Here is a 20,210-nt window from a genome sequence, read left to right as displayed (position 1 = left end):
TGTGGCGCTTGGGCCAAGTTACAACATTTGTTTGCCTCAGTCTCCTCATCTGTAAAATGGGAATATTTACGTACTTTATAAAGTATTGAGAGGCTGCTTTCATTAATGCTGTCTTGAGATCTGCAGGTGCTATAGAAGGACAAGTAGTATTATTAGCACCTAGGCCCAGATCCTCAAAGATATTTAGGCACCTAACTGTGTAATGCATCATATAATGTAATGCACATTGATTTCAATCGGAGGTAGGCAACTAAATACACCTGAGAATCTCGAACCTACATACTATTACATCATACATTAGAAATGCCACCACACATAGGCAGATACATTTATTTTTTCCAAGCTCCTTAAATCTCATTGCCAATATCTTTCTTTTCTGGCATTTCCAAAATGACCACTTTGTTCCATTATAGCCCACTTGGCTATGCAATTAGCCCTCCTTTTGCTCATTTGTTCCCAGACTACTGGTGAGGTTTGTTTGTTTGTTCGTCCATCCAGAAAGGGAAAAATAGCAAAGAGAAAATGTTCATAATTCTGTAAATAAAATTACTTTAGATTCTCATTCCTTGCATATTATTCTTGTAAGGGTAAGATATGAATCATTCTCTATTGCCGCATTTGTTCATAGCAGTAAAGTGCTAAAATGTGGAGTGCTTTGAGATTAGAAATGTAATTGCGTAGACATAAAAATCCCCTCCATAACCATCACATAGATACTTATCTCGAGATGACTATGTGTGTCCTTCAGAGCAATAACTGTAACAACTGAGAATGTAACAGAGGGAGCTTAAATGTTATGACTCATTTATCTCTATCAAGTCTAATACACTTCAGAAAAAGCATATTGGACATGACATAAGGGACTCTCAGATATACTGGCAAAGCTTAAAGGCCATTAAAATAAAATACCCACCATTACCGCTGTTCAAATATTCTTCAATTCTAATTTAAGGCACCAACACCAAAGACTGTAATTGTGTTATTCCTACTGATATCTAGTATCTATCTAAGAAAAAAGTCTATATTTTGCACACTGTTTGTGTGATAGGAATGAGGGAAATAAACCAGGCTGATAAAACATGTTATTCTTATTGTCATGTGTAATATTAATATTCTATATATCATTTAAGATGTTAAACATACCCTTTATACATCAAAACATGTGAAAATTCTTCCCTGATTTTAACAGGAGGACTTAAGTACAGTAAGTTTGTTAGAGCAGGGAAGTGGGAGTCAGGAATCCTAGATTCTGTTCTCCACTTTGACACTGGTTAGATGGGTAACCTTTGAATTCTTGCTTAATCTCTGTAGCTCCATCTATAAAATAATACTCATTGTAAAACATTATAAGATCATTAGTTCAAAAGTACTCCAAATGTGTAAAATATTATTATTATTATTAAAATACATATTCTGTACCATATGTGGCATATTTCTAAAATTTCAAAGTCAATACATAGAACTACAGATAAAAATGAAATATATGCCAAAAAAAATTGTTGTTATGAATTGTTCTGTGGGCAAGGGAGACTACAATTAGGAAGAGCTATTGAATAGGGAAAATATCTATTTACAGGTAAATATGATTTAGCTGAGGTTAGTCCTGCTTTGAGCAGAGGGTTGGACTAGATGACCTCCTGAGGTCCCTTCCAACTCTAATCTTCTATGATTCTATGAATATTGAGAAAAAATAATTTTCGTTATTTACGTTTGTAGTGAAAGAAAGGGGGCTTTCAAAGACTGCTAGATCCCCTTGGCACGTTCACTGCTTGAAGTCTGTTACAATGATAATTGAAACTGTCACACGGGATGAAAAAAAAAAAAAAAGACCCAAATCAGGTATTATTCTTCAGTCGAAAGCTATACTGTAGTTTAAATTAGCGAGGTGCGGTTGAACCCTTATTTAAAATGTGGTTGCACTGACATCCCAAGAAAAGAGTTTCTTTGTTTAATTGCACTGTCAATGCAGCATGCTTTCAGCTAAAACTGTTTGGAGTTAGACCTTTTAATAGAAAGTGGCAATTTAAATTGCCACAATAGCAGCATACATGGTGCTTAAAGTCACTACTAAACTGTCATTGCAGTTGGCTCTAGCCCAGTTTGTTAAAGCGAAAGAAAAGGTGGAGGGGGTGTGAAGAGGAAATTAAGTGGTGAATCATTATTAATTCATTTGGTATTCACTGTAATAACATTAGCTGTGATGAACTCAGTTGGCTGTACGATGGATGCAACGTGTAATTCCATTCCAGCTTTGCGCTTGTTAACATTCATTGTTAGTGAGCTGATAGCATTGATATGCACTTGTTTTTCCATGGATTGATATTCTTCTGCCATCTTTCACTTCCACGGCCCATGGAGTGGGCAGATTTTACCCAGTGTGCTTACCTGAGCTCAGTTAAATACCATCTGTGATACTTCTAACCTTCCTCCTGAGTTATGAATGATATTTCCAAAGTGTTACTCTCTCGGAATTTGGGGATTTTGCCCAAAGTTCCATCTCTGTATCATACCTCACTACTATTAAGGATGCATTTATGTTCCTTGTGTTCATTTACTTCTTTCTGATCACTAGGGCATCTCGAGGAGGACACTGTGGGATTGCGGCCAGCATTTCTCACAGATTTTCCCGCTCACCAAGTGGCCCTCACTAACCAACAGCAACCCCACTTATCTGGGGGAAGATGGAGTCAGAAACTTTCAAGCATCATCTTGCAGAATAGCTTTTGTCCAAAGAGCGCTGTGGGTCCTAAGTGTCACCGTTCAGGACAACTGTACCTGGATTCCCCCTTCGTGGTTCAGCAGCAGGAGCACCCCATTCTCAGGCTTTCAGCTCCCTCACCATTGCCTTTCTTGGGCAGAGACACGTGACTCGCTTCCTTCTGATCGGGGTATCTCTAAGATGAACAGTTCCCTGCTTTCACTGTGTCATTCCCAGAAAAAGACAGGCTGCCTCAACAGACCGACTTGCTTTCTTTCCAGAGAGACTAACCACAGTGTAACTACCCACATCTTAGGTGGCTTAAATTTGGCTTCCAATAACTCAAGGACACAAAATTAGTGAGCACTTAATCTGGTTGTTAACTTTTCCCATGCCATGCAACTTTGAGGGGGAGGGGTAAACTTTTTTAGTAAAATTCAAATGATCTCCCAGGCCAGATCCCTGACAAAGGTGTTCAATAAAACCAGACCTAACATGGATCCCTACAGCACCCTCTCCACGCTCCCCACCCACTTCAATACCTTTTCATGTATCACCATGCTTGGCTTGTGCTTCATCAGACAGCTTTAAATTGAGGGTATATCTACACTGATGGCAGCAAAGTCACTGCTACCAGATCAATCTTTCTGGATCAATTGAGCGGTCAGTGAAGACCCACTCAATTGATCAGGAAGTCGGCCTAGTAAAACCACCCCCTCAAGTGGAGTAGCGCTGCGTCGATGGGAACTGTGTTCCCATCGGCGCAGTGCAGTGAAGACACCACGCAGAACGAAAGTACAGCAGTCGATGGGAGTTACGCAGCTACTCTCTGTAGCTTGCGTAACTCCCATCGACTGCCGCCGAATTTCCAGGTAAGTGTAGACCAGGCCTGACATGACGGGCTTCAGATCCGCACCAATTTGAATGAACTCCTCCTATGACATGATGACAATATTCTATTTTATGAGTCTCCCATGATTTTTTAGAAGACCCATTTAGCCCAAAGTCCCACTTTCAGAGACCAATCTTCCATCCTATAAAACATATCATGATGTGATTATGACTCCTCTTTCTGAGTGTTGAGTTTAAGTGCCAGACAATTTAATAATACTTTGGATTTCTATACAATCTCTCTAAGCCAAGGATCTCAAAACATTTCACAAATAATCCACTCCCACTCTACCACTACAAGATAGGTAAGTATAATTCTTTAAAGAGATGGGAAAACTGAAGCGCAGAGAACTTAGGTGATTTAGCCAAAGTCACACAGCAAATTTATGGCAGACACAAGATAGAGGTCTCCTGAGTCACAGTTCAATACGCTAATTCCTACAACATGTCCACTGACAAGAAAGAGAGAAAGCAGATTTTTAAAAGCATTTGTTAGGAAGTAGAAAAGACTTGAAATTAGCTTTATGGCAATTTCTGCCTCTCTAGGAAGTACACTATAAAAAAATAAGTTTCCTCAAGCAAACAAGGTGTCAAATACCAGGTCCATTGTATCCTAGAAATAAACAGAGATTAAATCATCTGCTTCCAGTATTTTTGACTGAGCCAGTTAGTAAACTAATGCCATCTACCTATTAAGAAACAAATCTACTGTATAGCTGTTTGTGTGTGATTTTATACTCTATTGCCACCTAGTGGAAAAGACTTTCAGATTTATGCAATCTACCAGATTAAAGTAAGGATCCTTACTTGGTCTTTCATCCTCCACTTACCTAATAAAATAATTATTGTTTACACATATTTGAGCACATTAGTTTATTTTAAGAAACGATCCACATGAGCCTATTTGTCTGAGACCACAATTTCATAATTCAGCTTTTGGCAGAACTGCACAAGCCATGCATAAAGTTTTGGGTAATGGAATTTAAGACTGTTTGTTTTGAAAGAGAGCACTTCCTCTAAAACATGTGTTTACTGACCACATTTTGATATATAGCTGAGAAGAAAAAATATTTAACATTAACAAGCACAAGCGCCTCTTCTACAGAAAGTGTTCCATTAAAAGAAGTAAAATTAGGATTGTGTCAGCACTAACTCTAACCACTGGACTGTGAGCTGGTTAGTTTTCATAAAGGGCTAAGCCTGGTCAAGAGCTGGATAAGCAATTTTCCTCAACCCTGGTGTGACACTGGCTGGATTAAAGAGACCATTTGTAATATTATTTAACATCAATATTTCAAAATTACAATTCATATGAGATATCATTAATGATCTGGAGGATGGGGTAGATTGCACCCTCAGCAAGTTTGCGGATGACACTAAGCTGGGGGGAGTGGTAGATACCCTGCAAGGTAGGGATAGGATACAGAGTGACCTAAACAAACTGGAGGATTGGGCCAAAAGAAATCTAATGAGGTTCAACAAAGATAAGTGCAGAGTCCTCCACTTAGGAAGGAAGAATCCCATGCACAGCTATAGACTGGGGACCGACGAACTGGGCAGCAGCTCTGCAGAAAGGGACCTGGGGGTAATGGTGGATAAAAAGCTGGATATGAGTCAGCAGTGTGCCCTGCTTGCCAAGAAGGTTAATGGCATATTGGGCTGCATTAGGAGGGGCATTGCCAGCAGGTCACGGGAAGTGATTATTCCCCTCTATTCGGCATTGGTGAGGCCGCATTTAGAATATTGTGTCCAGTTTTGGGCCCCCCACTACAAAAAGGATGTGGACAAGTTGAAGAGAGTGCAGCGGAGGGCAACAAAAATGATTAGGGGCTGGAGCACAGGACTTATGAGGAGAGGCTGAGGGAACTGAGCTTGTTTAGTCTGCAAAAGAGAAGAGTGAGGGGGATTTGATAGCGGCCTTTAACTACCTGAAAGGGGGTTCCAGGGAGGATGGGGCTAGGCTGTTCTCAGTGGTGGCAGATGACAGAACAAGGAGCAACGGTCTCAAGTTGCAGGGCGGGAGGTCTAGGTTGGACATTAGGAAAAAGTTTTTTACTAGGAGGGTGGTGAAGCACTGGAATAGGTTACCTAGGGAGGTGGTGGAATCTCCATCCTTAGAGGTTTTTAAGCTGAGGCTTGACAAAGCCCTGGTTGGGATGATACAGCTGAGGTTAGTCCTGCTTTGAGCAGGGGGTTGGACTAGATGACCTCCTGAGGTCCCTTCCAACTCTAATATTCTATGATTCTATGCCATATTAGGTACTGTTTAAAAGGTTACAATTTACTAAGTATGATAATAATGTTTATGTGTCTGTGTCATATTTGAATAGGAAGTTATGGATATGTTTAATGTATCTGTATTTCAATTTGTGCTGTGTTTCTGGGCAACACCCCAGACAGGATGGCTGCAGCAATCACCTGCTTAATGGCCCATTAAGGAAACTCACAGGTACAATGGGCCCAGGGGGAAAAGTGAGGGCTACATCTGATGAGTCATCAGGACTTGTTTATGTGACCCTGGACTCCATCTTTTTTCTGTAAATTTCCACAAGCAGCATGGCAAAGGCCAAGGGACATAAAAGGCAGCTGCACCCCACATCCATTTTGTCTTCAGTCATCTTCAGTCAGTCATCACCTACCTCTGGATCAACCCATCAACAACTGAAGCTATGAATCAAAGGACTGAGACCCATCCAGGTACTAGATATTCACCAGAGGGACTATACAGGCCTGCAAACTCCACAGTTCTACTGGAAACCTGATATATATGGACTTTCAAATCATTTGTGTGTATCTGATTGCTTTAATCCTTTAACATTTCTCTTATAGTTTGTTTCTTTCTTTTTATAATAAACCTTTAGTTTTAGTTACTAAAGGATTGGCTGGCAGCATGGTATTTTGGGTAAGATCCAAACTTATATTGATCTCGTACTGTAGCTGACCCTTTGGGGTCAGGAGGAACCTTTGTGGTAAAGAGCACAGAGTTTTAAATAACTGGTATCTTTACTGGACCTAGTGGCTGATTGGGAGTCAGAGACTGAAATGCAGTAAAGGGGGCTGTGTATATTTATTTTGGCTTCTTGATAACCAGTGTGGGGAATCAGAAGCACTGTTTGTGGCTGGTTCGGAAGTCTGACTTCAGTGTCACCCACCAGTGCTGGGAGAATCTGCTCTCCTTTTGCAGCCTGCCCTGACCTTGGCATTTTCAGGTGGCTACCCTAGGCACGGACGGGTCAGACCTGAGACCGGGGGACCTGCTACTAGAAATTGTGCTACTTTATGGCACTCTTCTCATTGCATCAGTACTTAATCCACATTCAGACCCCTAGCATAGTGTCACAGGGCTCTGTACTGCAAGAGGCATTCTGGGTAAACAAGTAATTTTATATTCTAGGGGTGCAGTCCACACAGGTACTTAGGTGCCTAAGTTCCATTTTTGGGCACCTTGAACCTCAAAACTCCCATTCGACTGCTTCTAATGCTGTAGACTCCTCAACTCACTTGGTGCCTAGATTTTTGACTCTGCTCACTGCTGCCTCTAGGTACCTGGGCACCTATATCCCAGGTAAGCCCCAGAGTGATTTACAAACTGGGAAAGATAGGTATTCAGCTGCCTAAGTCATGTGCGGGGGGCTGGATCCTGTCATTGTGCTCAAAGAATGCCTATTGGATCAGGCCCCTCAGGTAAGTTCACACAAGACAACTAGAGGATGACACGTTCCCTTGTAATCTTTAGCCTAGTGGTTAGGACAATAACCCACAATGGAGGGAACCTCCCCCATTTCAAGCCCTTCCCCATAAGGGCATGGGATTTGAACAGGGATCTACCACATCTCAGATAAGTGCCTAAACCACTACGCTATAGAGTCATTCTAACTCTAGCTGTGGCCCAATTAATATTTAATGAAAGTGGAACTACTTAAATTGGAGAGATTGAGAGAGATGCACATCAGAATATTCCATAGCCTAGTGATCTGGGCACTCACCAGATAGGTGACTGTGACACTAAGCACCCCGGCATTCACATCCTATGCACTATTGGAACAACCTTTATACAAAATATGCCTTGTGATGTGTCACTTGAAAACTAATAACTCACTGACTATTAATATTCTTGCATGATGTATGTACGTGGTGGATATTAATAGTTATGGAAATATATTAAAATTATAACTAAAATGTGTGTAAACCAGGTATGTCCGGGGGAGTTTTAAACAGGTCTGCCCTAAATAAAGGAATGTGTTTTGCCCACCTGAAAGTTACTTCCAAAGCAAGTTGAAAGACAAAGAGACTATATTTACATATCACGTAAACACACCCATCAAGCCACAAGGGGTGGAGGCAAACCTCACCCTAATAAGCGTAGGAAGAGATAGCATGGCATCACCACCTAGCAGGAGAGAGAAACTTGGTCTGGGATTTACTTTGTCGAATAATCCATTTCAAAGGTTTACTGGTCTATAAAGACAAGGGACTGAACCACAAGTGATAAGCAATTGAATCAACTGATTGTATATAATATCACTGTATTATCGGAGTGTGTAGAGTGAGGTCTTCTTTGAAAGCCTATGATGCTGGTGATTAATGTCATTGTGAATGGTATGTATTAACACTATAGAAGGAATTATGGATATTCATTGGTCTTACGCTGTACAATCTGCCCAGACAGAAAAAGAATGTCACAGCTATCTAGCTGTCTCCCTGTGTAAAGTAAGGATGGTGGACTCAAAACAATGGAAGCTGCATTTATATACAGGGGGTTGGGAAGCCCACAGGAAGGGAAGAACAGCCTGAGGTCTTCCTGGCTCTTGAAACAAAGTAATTGAACTTTGGAAGAAAAACAGATGCTGTCTTTGCCATCCATCACTAGACAGACGCAAGGGAACAGGGATATTGCATGCTGAGAAAGATGGGTCCTTTGACCAAAAAGGGGTTTGAAGTTTCTGGGAGCTGCATATAGGTGAGAAACCTGTTTAGCCAGAGATCTTCCACCTAGGGAGACCAGGGAACCTAGCATCTTGTACTTCTGTGAAAAGTCCTGACTGAGGGAATGTCAGCCACGGCTGGGAAGAAGGAAGATTGATGAGAGAAACATTTTACCTTGCTAGAATAAATTTTAGACTTTTAGATTCATGTTTTCACTTGTATTTGCTTGTAACCCTTCCTTTATTCCTTTTACTCGGCATCACTTAACCTATGTCCTATTGTTAATACATTTGTTTTACTATTAATCTAAACCACCAAGGCTGTGTTTGAATTAAAGTGAACGTTAACTACAGTTAATATGCAAATTGGTGGGTTTTGTGTCCTTAAAGGAACAAACAGACTTCAACATTTCTCTGACCTATGCAGGAGAAGGGTGAACATTGCAGAGCACATGGTTTTGGGAAAATTCAGGACTGGGAGCATGTTGGGATCACCTTGCTGGTTGTTACCAAGGCTGGTGGAAGCCAGAGTGGAGCTGTGGGGTTGTAGACAGGCTGCTGGCATCAGAGTTGATGAACCAGGGCTGTCTAGTACACAGACACTTCAGAGTATGACCTGCATGCTCGTTGGCTGGTTGTAAGCATCCCAGGCTAGGAGCTACAACAGCAAAGCAGTGTGAGGCACCCAGGGTTGCAGCACAAGTGATGACACAACCTCTTACTGGTCTAGATTGCATGAACTGAACTCCATCACAGTGACCAAAACCTGTTCAAATCCATTCTCCTACTCAGAAGGAAGAGGGCCTCAAACAAGAGGTCTCACACCCTGTGAGAGTACCTATCCACTGGTCTGAAGGTTATGAGGGAGGTCGTCCCTCTCCTCCCCCTCTGCGAATGCCTACCCACTTACATGACTTTGATGGCCAAGAGTCTATCTTCCCCCAGTTCATGGATTGCTAGCAGGGATTTGTACCTCTCTGCAGCCCAGACTTAGGCCCTATCTCTTAAAAACAGGGGGGGGAGGGGGTGTTAGCACACACCTCTCTCTCTTCAGCATCTCCCCATTGGCTAGCATATGTGGCTTCCTGCCTACCATGCTGGCTTTGTGGATCACCATCTAAGGTGCCTATCTCTCCCCATTTATTGTATAGGGAGTCTGGGCACTTAACTCAGGCTCTGTGGATCTGTGCTGTTACTGTGATTTTCAAGGTGCTGTGCTGCTCAGCATCATAATGCCCAAGTCCCTTTGTGGATCTGGGCCTAGCTACCTAAATTCACTTTGCCATTTCAGCTGGAAGGGCTATTCTTCCTTGTGTTCTGTCCTTAGCTGTTGGGTAAAGTTGCTCCGACCTGTTAAAACAGCTGCCATGTTCCATTCTAATGGTGGGTTCATGTCATCTATATAGAGATAGCAGCTACAGGCAAAGCTAAGTTTACCCTTTTATACATGTTTACTATCATGTAGTTATCCTCATCACACTCTCTGAGATACTATTTTCCCATTTTACAGATAGGGAACTGAGGCCCAGATGCACAAAAGGATGTAGATAACTCATTCCCACTTTAGGCGCCTAAGTACAAAATGTAGATGCCAGTGAGAGGTTCAAAACCCCTGCTAAACTGCTACCTCACCCTGGAGAAACCTTAGATCCTTCAGTGCCTATATTTCCACCATTAAATTTCCCTATATTTCTTCCTTTGGGCATGTGCACTGCTATGTTAGGCAGGCACCAGTGGCATACTGAGGGAGGGGACGGGGAGGGCCAGGCCCCAGGTGCCAGCCTGGCAGGGAGCACTGGGCTGGCCCTTCACGATGCACAGGGGGAGGGAAGCATAGGAGGCTATGAGGGGTGGCTGGACGGTGCCTAGGGGCAGGCGGGGAGCTATGGCTGACCAGGAGGAGCTCCCCCCCCACCTCCCACTACTCCCTGGCCCGGGGGGCGAGAACAATGTGCCCAAGCCAGCGCCGGCCTATGGGGCTGGAGCAGGAGAGGCGGGCTCCACACAGGGGGGAGTGAGAGAGGTGCGGGGGTGGCGGAGGCCGACCAGAGCCAGGCTCTGTTGCCGCAATGAGCGCCAGAAAGTCCCCCGCACAGGAGGAGGTAAGTGACTTGCCCCCCTCCGCAGGTACAGACCCCCCTCCCTGTGGCAGCTGGGGGGCAGCACCTGCTGATGAGAGCCTGGGACCCCTCTTGCCCTACACGGGGGAGGGGGCGCGTGAGGCCTGAAGAAGGGCACAAATGCAGGCTTGGCCCCCGCGTGCCAGAGACCCACAGTACGCCACTGGCAGGCACCCGGGCACCTACCTCACACGTAGGCCTCAGTGGGATCCTCAAACCAGGTGAAACTAGACATTCCCCCACCTATCTCACTTGCAGGGCCCATTCTGGTAGGCAGGTGTTCTCAAAGCACTCCTAACACCACACAAAACAGCCCTCGGGAGTGGAAAAGGTGGGTGTCCTCACCACCGGGCTAGAGAGTCATTCTCTCTCTCTCTCTCTCTCATATTTAATTATTTATCCACAGTGGAACAGTATCGATCGACAGGAGGCTAGGGCTGAGAGATGGGAGACCTCTGTTAAATCCCTTTTCCACATCAGGCAAAGTGGGGAAGGTTAGAACAGAGGGTGCCTCCTTCCCCTCCCTCCGACATGGAGTTAGGTGTGTGCACCACCAGTTTTGCAAGCAACAGCTTAGATGCCGGACTTGAGGAAAGGCTTCCCAGTTATGGATCGCAAGCAGAAATAGGCACCTTCCTCCAGCCCATACTTAGGCAACTAACTCCCTGAGAAGAATGGGGCTTAGGACACCCCAGCCTCTCCTCAGCATTTCCTATTGCATAGCTTAGGCAGCTCCCCACTCTGCTGGCTGGCTTTTGTGGATCCCATTGTGAGGCACCTACCTCTCCCCTTTCATTGTGTAGGGACCCTGCGCACCTGGCCCAGGGTCTGTGGATTCCCCTGGGTGGTTACGCATTGCAACACCTATGCCCCATTGGGGATTTGGGCCTAAATGACTTGCCCAAGGTGGTGAAGCAGCCTATTGAACCTGAGTCTCCCAAGTCCCAGCTATTTCTCTAATCACTTATTTACACCAGGGGCAAAATTCTAGTTTGTGCTGAGAAGCTGCCGCTCCAAGCACCTGGGCCAAGCTTTTTTGAGCAGAAAGAACCTTTTCTTCTGTATCCAGATACTAAAGGACACTGTGCTGCTGCTGCAACATCTTTGAAGCAAACAGCTGCCTCTTTCCCTGCTCTGTATATTTCAATCATGGGCAGAAAACAACCTCTTACAATATCAGGGTATCCAGTGCCGGCCCAAGCTATGGTCTGACTGGGCAAGAGCCCGGGACACCTGATTGTATGGGGCACCAAAATGACTGGCCAGCTTACATAGGTGTAGGGCTCGAGATACTGGCGGAAGTTTTTCCGGTGGCAGGGAATGACGTGGTGTGAGCTGCCACCGAAAATAAGGACGCTGTCAGTTTTTTCGGTGGTGGGGAAGGACCTGGCGCGTGATGAGAGTTGCCACAGATCATCAGGATGCTGGTACTTTTTATGGCAGAGGGTAGGACATGTGCACACCCTAATCAAATGTGCTGTGCATGCCTATGTCGGCCTATCAGGGATGCACAGCAGCAGCGGAGCCACGTCCTGAACCCGACACAATTATAATGTCTGCCCGGGGCACAAGAATGGCTCGGGCCGGCCCTGAGGGTATTCCCTGCTCCCCTTGCGCTTATCATTCAAGTGATGGAAGATGTACTTGGAGAACATAGATTGGTCCTTGTGTAAGGGGATGAGAAGAAACCATGAGGCGGGTCGAAAAGGCATTATGGAGTGATCTATGGATAATTCATATCTGCTCCCTGACCCAGCAACACTCTCTATGCAAAGCCTTTTGCTCCAACCCTCCCCCAGCCACTCGACGCCTCCCCCCAGGCCGGTCAGTCATACACTTAGTGGGAATGGGGAGCCTCTGGATGGACTGCTCTTGGCCAGCATATTAGTACACTTTAATATTGCTTTTGTTTGTGTGGGACATGGGGGTCTGTTATTCTGATTTGCAAGTGCCAAACAGAATTTGGCCTGTAGTTTGTGAAGCACTTGGAGATCCTTCAGGTACCATATAAAATGGGGACTTGTTTATGTAGCTGGTATAGCTAATGATCTCACAGTGTTTGTGTTTATAAAATGCAATTTTCAGGCATTTGAACTTCAACTTTAAAAAAGGTCCTTCCAAGCTAAAACTTTGTTTACAAGCTCTTGGCTCAGAATCAAATTTATTTGGCCACAATTAAAAACTATTTTTGGCTTTATGACAGAGTAAGAGGCGGATCATTTTGTGACCTTAGCTGCTGACTGTCTGAGAGGAGAAGGGTCTCACAGGACTGCATGTTCTACAGGGTTTTCTTGCCATCTCCAGTTTTTATTTGCTTAAGTATCTCTGCATCTGAAACTCTGAAGCAGACAAGATGAGAGCTTTAATTCTTCCACTCACCAAGGCCCAGATCCTCAAAAGCACTTATGCATTGTGACAAGATTGGTGGGTCCTAAGCCCTACCTGTCCCACAGAGACAGATGCCTGTGACCCTGGCATCCCTGTATTCACACTGCAATAGTATTTGTTCAAAATAAGTCTGGCGAGATATCATATGAAAGCTAATAACCCGCTGGTTATTAATAATATTGGAAAATCCATGTGTTAACATTACATGTGAAGTTATGAATTCCCTCTGTATGATGTTACTAGAACATGTGTAAGACCAGACAGCCTAGCCTAGGTAAAGGTGGTAAACAAGGCTGTCCTACGCAAAGAAATGTGGGTTTACTTCAATTTACATATTAGCGGTAAACAAAGCCATTGAGCTAAACTGGCAGGGGTCATCCTGATCTTGAACTCTAGAGACAGAAAATTAACATGGTTCCTGCTCCCTATTAACAGGAGACTGAATTCTCAGAGGCCTTCCTGACCCGCAAGGCAAAGACAGCCCCTTTGGGAATACAAGGAAGAAAGAGAGACTCCTACTTTATCTTCTTGGAGACAATAAAACCAAGACATTCCATCTCTGTGATGGGTCCTGGTCCAGTGGGTCAGTAAATGCTGGAAAGGAGACTAGGGGTGAGAGAAACCATCTTGAACAAAGACTGTATCTTCCTAGATTAAGTTTTAGACTTTTAGATGCATGTTTTCACTTTTATTTGCTTGTAACCATCTCCACCTTCATCTCATATATTTGGTATCACTTAATCCATGCTCTTGTGTTAATAAACTCATTCTGCTTTCATTATACATCATCAGTACTGTGTAAGCTCAGTAAAGTGTGTGCTGAAAGATTAGGCGCTGACTCCTCCTTTCACCACTGGTGGATGTCAGTGGGAGGGACGCCTGGGGGGAGAGGCAGAGCTGGCGGGAAAAGGCGGGGCATAGGCAGGGCCACGATCAGGGCTGGCCCTGACCTCCGGACAGTGCCACCCCGTGATGATCAAATGATCGACAGTCCATTAGCTGGTGGGTAGGAACCGCCATCCCTGGTGGGTGATAAGCACCCCCCATTTTTTTCCGTTGGGTGCTCTAGCCCCAGGGCAACCCATGGAGTTGGCGCAAACTGTCTCTGTAGAGGCAGCAAGCTAACTTTCTCTGTGAGGGTCCAGTGAGAAAGATTGGTCCCTGCAGTGGACATTTTTAGGGCAAATTCAGGGCTGGAAGGGTGTTAAGATCAGCCTGCAAGGAATAACCAGGTTAGGTAAAGGCGGGGTGAGGCTTGTGGGCTGCTGGCAGGCTGTTTGGGTCAGAACTCTTGACTGCATAACCACAACACACACAGGGTTACAAGGCAGATAGTGACCGAGCCACTTACTAGACTGGGTGAACCCCAAAACATCACAACCCCTAAGTCCAAGCTGCAGGGAGGTGCCTCTCTCTGGTTGTGATACACAACCAGGAACCCCTCTCCTGAGTCAGCTGGCTTAGGCACCTAAGGCATCTCTTCTAAGAATGAGTTAGGCGACTACCTCACTCCACACAAAACAGCTGGAAGAGTAGGAGGTGGTGCTACCATCTTATAACTTTTATTCCAGTGGTTAGAGCACTTACCTGGGATGTGGGAGATCCACATTCAGTCCCCTGCCTCTTGTCTAATGGGTAGAAAGGATTTAGGCAGCAGTCTAGTACCTCTGAAGTGAATGCTCGTACCACTGGGCTATGGGATAGTCTGAGATAGGGCTCCCTCAATCTCTTTTATTGAACCTGTTCCACTTTGGCTACCTACTCAGAGTCAATGATCCAAAGGAAAAGAGAGAGGGACTATGTAGCCCAGCGGTGAAGGCACCCGATTTAGCAGTGAGAGACACAGCAGCCAATACCCCTCCACTTATCACTCTAATTATTTATACACATGTAGAACAACTTCAACACGAAAAACTAAAGAAGCCCTACATTAGTAAGTCCCAGATCTTAGTAGTTAAAGCACTCTCCCGAGAGGTGGAAAACTCCTATTCAAACCTTTAACCCCCCTCAAGCAGGGGGTGGAATTGAACTTAGCTCTCTCCCCCATCTAAGCTGAGAACCACTGGGCTAAAAGCTATTGTGTGAGTAATACCTCCTCTTTCTCCAGTCAGATTTTGATTAGAACCTGATCTGGTAGGCAGCCTCTGAGTATATATACCAACTAGGGCCCTAGGAGTAAGATAAACACTACTCTGCCTCCCTTTGGATCACTCTGTGGTGTAGGCAGTCTCTCTCTAGGCATCCAGAGCCCCCTCATCCACTTACACCACTTGGGAAGACTTGGAAATGTTCACAGCTCTGGCATAGGACAGGCAGTAGGAGGTTTTGTAGATCACAGTGGTGCCCAAGTCTAGGGTTTAGATACTTAAATAACTTTATAAATCTGGGTCAAAGAACCTGGGGATGTTCTTTCAATTTTAAAGGCCCTCTCTTCACTGGAAATTGTCTCTTTGTATTGAGGAATGTGAAGTAGGAGGGGTATGAAAAGTACTAAAATACTCCCTCTTTTTCCTATTCTGTATCACGGTAGTGTTCTTTACCCAGCCCTTCCCCACAGCAGAAAGAAAACCACTTTTCTTGCTTTTTTCTTTTTGTAACTTTCCTAGTTAAGGGGTTAATGAGGGGCCTGTATAAATGTGTCATGTCTGCAGCTCAGCTTAGCACCCTCAGTTTGGAGAAGAGGTTTCTAATGAAAATGGGAGTCTTACTTCAGTTTTTTTCTTCTTTCACTCATAGTATAGATAAAAACTCTCATACCTGGCAAGCAGCAGTTCCTTCTCTCCCACTTGATCCAGAAGAAGAAAGAGAATCTGTCAGCTGTTTCCCTCCAATTATCTGTCATTAGGGCCTCAGCAACTCAGCTGTAGATACTTTAAGACATCACAGGTGCAGCAGCAACCAGGAAGTGAGGCAATATATGTACTCCTGCTTTGTAACAGACCTACAGCAGCTCATTTCTAGAGAAGCTTTTCTGCCTCAAAATAGCTATCTGCTTAGTGATTCATGAGCCAGAACCCATCTCTTACAGTCAGGTGGTTCAGGCACCTAAGCTGTTTCTTGCATAAAATTCAGATGGAGGTGGTACCTCTCTTATTATTTTTAGCCTACTGGGTAGAGTATTCACCCACCATGCTTCAGTTTCTCACTCTGCTGCAGCAGTAAGGATTTGAACAGGGATCTCCTACACCTCAGGAGAGTACACTAACCACTGAACTATGAGATATCTGATGTGGGAGTAACCTCAAGCTCTTCTGTTGGAGGTATTCCACTTTGGATTAAAAATTAAAGAGTCAGTAGATCAGAGTGAGAGAGAGAGACTCTAGAGCCTGGTGGTCAGGGCACCCACCTGTGAGTTGAGTGATCCTTTACTCTAATGACTTAATTATTTAGCCAAAGTGGAACAGCTTCAACAAGATAGCTTGAGGGAGCCCCCCGCCATCACAATATCCCGCAGCCCAATGGTCAGGGTGCTATTGTGGAAGGCCCCTATTTAAATCCTGTCTCCTAGTGTGGAGGATGGGGGAATTTAATTGGATTTTCCCACATCCTAGGTAAGTGTGCTAATCATGTGGCTAAAAGTTGTATGGGAGGCACCTTTTCCTTCTCTTCAGTTTTGAATAGGACCCAGTCTGGTAGGTGTTCTCAGCCCACTTACTAGAGTGGGCCCCACAGGCAATCAAGGCAGGGCACTGCACATCCATCATAGGTTTGGGGATTGCACTGGGGCTTTGGCAGGTGATAGGCATCTGGATGCTTAGAGAAGCAGCAATGCACAGGCCCAGAAGCAGAAATATAGGCACCTATATTTTACAGCAAAAATGTAGGCACCAAGTAAGTTTAGGCACCTAGAGGGTTAGGTAGCAGTCCAGCAGTCCAGCAAGGTGGGTTGTGGATCACAGATTGTGATTAAGGTACCTAAATGTGGGGCTAAGGCACCTAAGTCCATTTGTGGATCTGGGCCACAGAGCCTGCTCCCCTCACTAGGCTGCCGTGTCTGGAGACTGAGTTAGGCTAGGCACAGAGGTGGGTATCTCCACTTACTGCTAATAAACTGTGTGGGGTGCCTGCCTGCCCCAAAGATCTTATGGGATGACCCCATACATCTGTTCCCAGCTCTGCCACTGCTCTACCAAGTGATCTTAGGCAAGTTCCTTCCTGACTCTGTTAATAGCTAGGAGGGCTGGAGCATCCAAAGAGATTACTTTACATGCCTTACAAGTGTGGCTATCTTCAATTTCACATCTGAAGTGGTGCCCTAAGGATGGATATTTTGCATTTGGCAAGCAGCTGCCTCCTCAGTCATGGCCAGACCCAATTTATTATTAAGGGCAAATCAAGGACAGGATGATTTACTAAGTGCTGGGCAGTTCAGAATCAGTGCAATAGGATTTCTTTTGACAAGAAGATAGGTTTCAGGTCCCCTTCTGGCATCCAAATTCAGATGGGATGTGGGGGTAGGGAGGGCATTGGGCCTGGGGTTTTTAAGTCAGGTGGTGGGTGAGGCATTGGTACTAGGGCAAGTGGTGCTGATTGGATCTGGGAGAGGATACTAAAAGACATACTCCTCAGAGAGTGCGTTCTTGTCATAGTGGCAGTGACTATCTGCAGGGACAAGGTCAGGAGAAAAAGAGGCAATTCTGAAGTAAAAAACCAGGCAGTGGCCCATGTCGGTGTGTGAGGTGGGCAGAACTTGACACTTGCTGCTAGGAGCCAGCAAGGTGCCCATTCAGGGACGCTAGGCCTCTAGAACCTTGGTTCGTGACCAGTTTTGCATCAGTGCAGAGCAACAAGCCCCATGAACATTCTGGCGTGTGTTGAGGAATTTACCCAACTCTAAGTGAGACCAGGGGTGTGCAGCCTCTCAGATGCTGACTTATTTCCACATTGCATACCATATGTGGTGGTATAGTGGGTATGCTGTGGGCTGGGCATCAGGTGCTCCTGTGGGTTGTTTATCGAGCGGCACACTTTACAGGTCTGGCCTGGTAGTGGATTTTAGTTAAGCTATGGGAGGGATGGTCTCTGTCAGAGCTGTTAAGGAGTCAGCCAGGGAAGATTCAGATAGAGTTTTGGAATCTACAAAAGGGGCTGTGTGGGGAGAAGAGAGCGGACAGTGAGGGCTAGACCCACAAAGGATTTAGGCACCTAAATCCAAAATTTAGATCCTCAAAGCCACCCTCTTCAGCTACTGCCTAACCCCGTAGGTACCTAATTCCCGTAAGTGCATCAGTTTCTGTTGATACAGTCCTCCAGGTGCCTATATTTCTGCTGATGGGCATGCAAGCCAACTCAGTCCTGATGCCAGGCACCTAGTTCATGCCTAAGCCCTGATGGGCTCCTCAAACTACACATTCACTCCACCTATCTTGGCTGAGCTGGTACACATGGTTACCACATCAGGTCCCACACACAATTACAGTGGGGTCACTTCTCCTTTTATGTATGATCACCCCATGCCTAGAGCACTCATGCAAGCTGTAAGGAACTCCTATTTAAATTCCCCTTGGTCTGATATAGGGACTTGAACATAGGTTTTCTAGTTCCCAGGTGAGTGCCCTCACCACTAGGCCATGCTGGCATCTTACTGCTCAGCTGTTCCAATTTGTTTAAACTTCATAGTCCTTGGACTAGCGCATGCATGAGAATGACTCTATAGCCCAGAGCACTTCCCATGGAAATAGGGGCCCAGGTTTCAACCTGTTCCCCTATTTAATTATCTAGACAAAGTGGAACAGCTTCAACAGAAGACTGCCAAGAACGCCTCATAGGCCAGTGGGTAGGACAGAAACTCCAGGAAAAGGCACATGGCTATGAATCACAAGTGGAAGAAGGTGTTCGCCTAACTCTCTCTGAGGGGTGGGGCTTAGGTCATGCTCCTTTCCTCAGAATTTTCTATAGGCTAGCTTAGGCAGGTCCCTGCTCACTTTGCTGGCTTTTGTGAATCCCATTCTTAGGTAACCAGTTACCCCAGTGCATTGTATAGGGAGACTGGGCATCTAACGCAGGGTTGTGGATTCCACTAGGCAGCAGGGCCTCTAAAAGTAAGACATTGGAATGCCTGAGTGTCAAAAAACCAAGGTGACTTATATTACTACCAGAGTGTAAGACGACTGAGATTGGCCTAGTCAAAGCTGTACGGATGAGCCTAGTGCAGAACCCTGTTTGTGTCCAGCCATTCTTTCTTCACAGGAAGTTACACCTTGGAAAAAGAAACGTTGTTTCATGATGATGTGGAAGAGCACATACTTTTGAGGTTCTCCTGGTGAATTAGAATGTCATTCCTTCAGAATTACAGTGACTACATCCACAGCACAGCATGGAATGGGAGCCCCATGGCTTCCGGCTATCAAAAAGTGGTATCTGAATGCAGAGAGGGATAGGGAGACCCCCTTGACAGGGATGATAATTCCATGGTATAAATGTGCTAAGTTCTTCCTGTTTCTCTCTTCAGGGTCAAGAGAACAGATCAGAGGAGCTGGCAGCTGAACATATAGGTACAGTATTGCGCATTTAGCCATAGGTGGGTTGCCAGTTCCCCTGGACGTTCACAGCTGGACGTTCACCCCAGTGGTGAGGCAGCTCTGAGTTGGCCTGACTAGAGGAGCATGGTCTGGGGGTAGCAGATACCCCTTTTACACGTGCTGGGCAGGGAGAGGGAGAAGACCTGTGAATGAATCACTGTACAACTTGGGGGAAAGGGAAACTATTTGGGGATTTAGTAAATGAGTTAGGACAAGAATTAGGGAGTGGAGCCAAGTGCAGGTGGCAGCTGCCAGAGATGCCACAGTAAAGGGTCTGGAAGAGGAGGCAACTGGCCTTTGTGAGGCGACAAGGCCAGGAGAGGGGTAAATTGGCTAGTAGCTAAATTACATGAGTGGGTAAGGATGAGGATTGTCCATCACAAAAGTGCATGTTATTCAAAGAAAAGGAGGTATATTTCTCCAACTGAAAAATGGGTATGATTCTGGTGGCTATTAAGGAAGGCATTAACAATCTGGATGCAGGAAAGCAGCTAAGGAAATAGCTGACCCCTCCTCATGGCAGGTGCCCAGTGCATGTACTCATTCAATAGGGGCCCAGTTGCCTGGAAAACTAGCATTGGAAGCAGACTAGAAGGCATCTCTTAAAGAAGCTGGGGAATTGGGTTGGGTCTCCTAATGTCTGGTGCAGTGACAACTGTCTTTCTCA

At 45.2% G+C, this 20,210-nt stretch overlaps 1 long non-coding RNA gene across 1 annotated transcript; it reads right to left on the bottom strand.

Annotated features, from left to right (window-relative positions):
- Positions 1 to 1,232: 1,232 nt before the first annotated feature.
- Positions 1,233 to 15,808, bottom strand: LOC137151063 (uncharacterized). The gene is made up of 3 exons (XR_010919153.1): positions 15,780 to 15,808; positions 12,863 to 12,973; positions 1,233 to 1,317 (listed from the first exon to the last, which is right to left on the bottom strand). It is a non-coding gene; the product is annotated as an uncharacterized lncRNA (long non-coding RNA).
- Positions 15,809 to 20,210: the final 4,402 nt, after the last annotated feature.

Source organism: Emydura macquarii, unplaced genomic scaffold (assembly GCF_026122565.2).
Source record: "Emydura macquarii macquarii isolate MOO-44397 ecotype Brisbane River unplaced genomic scaffold, CSIRO-AGI_Emac_v2 contig_1043, whole genome shotgun sequence".
Lineage (NCBI taxonomy): Eukaryota > Metazoa > Chordata > Testudines > Chelidae > Emydura > Emydura macquarii.
The sequence above is the reverse complement of the archived record's forward strand: the minus strand, read 5'-3'. Positions and strand labels throughout refer to the sequence as shown.